Here is a 5,000-nt window from a genome sequence, read left to right as displayed (position 1 = left end):
GAGAGAGAGAGAGAGAGAGAGAGAGAGAAATATAGATAAAAAGATGGATAGAAAGATAGATATAAGATAGATAGATAGATAGATAGAGAGAGTGATAGAGAGCGAGTTTCTCCTATCTGTATTTCTATGTATATATGTCTATCTATCTACCTACCTACCTACCTATCAACCTATCTATCTATCTATCTATCTATCTATCTATCTATCTATCTATCTATCTATCTATCTATCTTTCTGTCTATCTATATATGAATATATAGGCGTGTTTAAACCAATTTAATCTCGGTTCAAACAACATTTAAGTCTTAAGTCCGCGCCCTAGCCTTGCAAATAAACGAGAAGTAAAGGAAACAAAGCTGAGTGTAATAAAATAAAAAACAAACAAACAAAGAAACGGAGAAGTGAACACAATATTTTAATAACCACCTCTGCTTTTTCATTTTCTTTTTAGAATTGACAACACATCCATTTATCTAAAACGTGGTTGTTACATGACGCAGGAAAGACACCACAAATACAAAACAAATCTGTGAAGAACAAGTAAAAGGAAAGTGCGGTTCGTACAGGGTGGAGAAGGAGGAAGCTTAGAACCGGAGAGAGACAGGACTGGAACACCATGAGCCTCGCTACCATGGACATCTTTGACATCACATCTATGGTGAAGTGATAAGCGAAGTGTGCCGCCAGGGGTGACACGGCATCATTTGAATGAGCGGCCAACACTGCATTTGAGGTGAGTACGGTGGAGCTTTGTTGTTGGCTGCGTGTTTACTTTCTATTGTTCTGTGATGTGTTTTTTTTTCTTTTTAATAGTAGTTGGTGTTACTTGTGTGTTTGTTTTCTTTAAAGATTAATTGGTATGTGTTTGTTTTATTTGTTGATGGTTTAATGTTAATATTTTTAAGTGTTTAAGTGTTCTTGTTACATTATCCATATTTCGTTTTTTTTATGGTTGATTTTAATTCTTTATTCAAGGATGTTAAAAATTTCTTAAATATTCATTTTTATCACAGTTTTATATTAGTTGATAACCAGTAATATTTGTTGGCATCACAGTGTCATACAAATGATTTAATTTGATTTTACAATGCAGATATAATTTAGTCCATTATTCACCATCCCAGCTAACTATACGAGCGGGGACAAACCTTAATGCATACGATAGAAGGCCAATATTCCACCACAAGTTTAGGGTAAAATATTAGTATATCACACAAGAACAATAATTACATTGCTATTTGTAATTTATGATAGTTGACCTGAAAAAAACGTATCACATGCCCCAGGAGGATTTGCGTGTTATTTACATCCTGCATTGCAGATTTTACGCTCAATATCTTCCTCACGATTAGTTTCTCCGATCTGCGAGTGCAACCTGTGTACAAGTCTAATTCTTGGTCGATCACAGTATCATATAATTTTACTATTTATGATTTTCCTTAAAGAAAATGGTCATGTTTTATGGCATTCCAAAGTCTAATTGCCTGTCATATTCTGATCTTACTTGGTTAGGAAGCAAGGACATGAGTTTAGGATTCCAACTAACGATGGTATCCACTTAAAATGTATGCGATATACCCGTTCTGTTACGCAAGAAACATCATTATGATAACATAAGCAACAATAATAGTTTAGTTTAGTCCTTTATTTACCACCCTGGTTCTCTGCACAGGCGTGGGCAAGCTGTGGTACATTTATTGCATGGTCATAACATTACATAGTGGTATTAGATTGGAATTTTAGTCTATAACAGTGTTGTGATAAGTACTTCATCAGTTCAAGGAAAAGAACAATAGCACTGTCCTTTATCTACTCATCTGCCACACCGGCACATGGCTTGGGTGTGGAAAAGCATTAATACATTTGATATGCGGTCATGTGATACTACATTCCAAATTTAGGATACAACATAAGTATATCTTCTAAGACATCAGATGATATGAAGTAGTTACATAGCTCCCCGTACCTCATGCTAGGTGGTCTGAAAGGCTGTAACACATGGCACTCTGAGATATAATGTACAAGTGTTCGCTTATATTCTTTATTATACAGTTTACACTTAGTTTCTTCGACATTACAAACTGTACTGACCTGCCAATACAATCTATATGCAAGCCTAATTCTTGCAGTCACAACATCACACTGTCTTGTTCTTGTTTTATATAAACCATAGATGAATGAATCTTGCCTAAACCGGTCTTAGTGCTTTATGTTACAGCTTTCAGTGCGTTTAGAATTAATCAACTCAGTCAAGTCCTCTCTGAAGGAAGTTTTAATGATGTATAAAATCCTAGAAAGAGGTATCCCGAGATCTATATCCACACTTTGATTGTCACTTTGCTGACTTTGCTAGGCGATCAGCATGATCATGTCAAGGGATTCCAACATGCGATGGAATCCACACAAAACGTATATTATGGCCTCGTTCTTTTGCACGATACACGTTTATCCCGATGTCATTTACAATATTTCCCACACCTTTGTCTAGAGTGTTTAGATCCTGGAGAGCACTCTGTGAATCGCAGAAAATGACCCCTGAGCCTTGATTCAATAGAAATTCGGTGGCCATGAGTGCTAGCCCAGTCAAGAACCCTTCTACAATCCTGGTGCTGCAAAATATTGTTTTTATATACAACAAAAGCGCATCCTGCTCTGCTCCCAGACTGCAAGGATCCGTCAGTGTAGCATTTATATGCATTTGATAGAGTTTCTAGATGCTCATTTATAATTGCAGGTACATAATACTTAAGTATAGCAGGGGGGACACTGTCTTTTTTTGGGGCAGTCGTATAATATACACTTAGGTCCGACATTTTCCACGGTGGTACAGAACATCCATGTAAGGTCTTAGTTATGTGTATGTTCAGCTGAGCTAAGTGTTTAGACGTTACTTGTACCCATGGATTTGAGTATGAATCGGTGTCTTTGGAACTGTGTACAATGGAGGGGTTTTCTAATTGATTTGACACTAAATATGGAATTTATGTATAATATTATTTCATAAACAGAGGGCAAATTAAGTTCTGTTCTCATATTCACAATCTTTGTTGTTCTAGGGGCACCAAGAATAATTATCATGGCTTCATTTTGTACACTTTTATACTAGTCCACTCTGATTCCTTTAACAATAATAGGTGCAATGCATGGTACGACGACTGACCTTATGTATGACAAGTAAAGGCTGCTCGCAATATTGACATTAATACCAGGTCTTTGCCGACAAGTGTCTTAAATGGCTTCAGCCGCTCCCACAGCCTTTTCTTCAGGTTTCTGATGAACTCTGAATCATTAACAATCACTCCGAGTTATTTGTATTGGTGGCAGAGATCTAGCTCAACGTCATTTATTGGCTAAGTGCCTTGTTTTTTTCAGTTGAGATTATCAAGCCACATTCAGTAGCCCTTGTAGAAAGTATATCTAGAATCTCTTGTATTCTCTCCTCAGATGAGGATTTAATGCCGATGTCATCGGCATAGCAAATAATGGAGTCATTGCTTACAAGTGGTATATCGTCCAGTAATCTATGCATTAGGATATTAAATAGCATGGGACTAAGTACGCCGCCATGAATAAACGAAATAAGGTGCGCGCTGACCGTAGATTTCACACACAACTTCTGATTCAATGACGAAAACCTTTTGGCCGAGCTGCGGACGGGCTTATGTTACTCTCTATCGATTAATTCCAGCGTGCGTGCGTGGGTGTTTAATTCCGCCCAGCCGATATTAGATATTTCAAAAGAAGCCCCTTTTATTGCGGCAAACGTGACAAGTCATCTGGACATCGCTGTGAATACGTCCTAGCTAATGTCTGTAGATGTGTTGGCGTCGAATCAAGCTGCCATGATTTACTTGTTTGAGTTTCTTCCTTCACGGTCTCAGGTACCTTTTCACTCTTGGTGATAAATCTATAATGTTCAATAGATTTCCCAATGAAGACTATATTGTGGCTATTTTAGTACTGGCTAGAGACATTGGAACATTGAGAATGGAATATTTCATTATAGCAAACAACTTTATAATACGTTAACAATATCTCAAGGATGTTTGCTTTGATTTGTGATTGCACTGATAAGGAGCCCCTTCCGTGTATTTGCAATTTATATCATAGACGGAGATAAAACATAGCAAGCAAGCAAGCAAGCAAACAACTTGAAGTATTTCAAATACGTCTCATATGACACGCAATACACACATCATAAAAAAAGGAGGTGAACATTTCTAAAAAAAAAAAAAAGAGTTATGATAGCAAGAAAAAAATCAAAAGAAAAAAGATCACGAAATATATATTCTTCCCGTTTTCTTCCTCGTAATTGCTGATTATCTCTGACCGCGGTTGAAATTCGAACAGGAGAGGAAACAGATCAGCAAAGATGAATTGTTTGATGTGACTGGTTTGACAAACAAGACTGTAAATAAAAGGGAAAGCCTTATACTATCTACACACACATGCGCGTACGGACATACAAAGCACACACACACACACACACACACACACACACACACACACACACACACACACACACACACACACACACACACACACACACACACACACACACACATACTCACACATACATACACACAAACACACATGTACGCACGCACTTGTGTATGTGTGTGTGTGTGTGTCTGTGTGTGTGTGTGTGTGTTTGTAAATATATTACACAGTCACACATTACTACACGTCCATCTACATATAATACCACCCATCAAGAAAGTTTAGCAAAGAAAACAGGTGAGTTATCCAACACCATGACAGTATCACCCACGTATCTTCTTTCTGCCTTTAGTGGAACCTGCGGCATGTGTGCTCTAGAGGACGCAATTGATTTTGTCATTATAGTGTGCCTCATACAGGCTACACGCACTTTGCTGTATTTGCTGGCACAGACGTGGTGTCCCGCCTCCCCCCCCCCCCCCAGGCTCTCCACAGTTCAAGGCGGAGGGTACTTTTTTACTTCTTTCTCTAATCATCAGTTGTCACATTATTACTTTGTC

General features: G+C 37.9%; 1 protein-coding gene across 5 annotated transcripts in view; it reads left to right on the top strand.

Annotated features, from left to right (window-relative positions):
* The window catches only part of LOC125028604, an 86,809-nt gene that overhangs the window by 17,870 nt on the left and 63,939 nt on the right, over positions 1 to 5,000 (top strand). For all 5 annotated transcript variants that reach the window (XM_047618095.1, XM_047618103.1, XM_047618071.1 and 2 more), the window contains exon 2: positions 452 to 733. The gene's annotated coding sequence lies outside the window, so the exon portion shown is untranslated. The remainder of the gene's footprint in view (positions 1 to 451; positions 734 to 5,000) is intronic.

This window comes from Penaeus chinensis, chromosome 1 (assembly GCF_019202785.1).
Source record: "Penaeus chinensis breed Huanghai No. 1 chromosome 1, ASM1920278v2, whole genome shotgun sequence".
Taxonomy (NCBI): Eukaryota; Metazoa; Arthropoda; class Malacostraca; order Decapoda; family Penaeidae; genus Penaeus; species Penaeus chinensis.
This window is presented reverse-complemented; position numbering and strand designations above follow the sequence as displayed.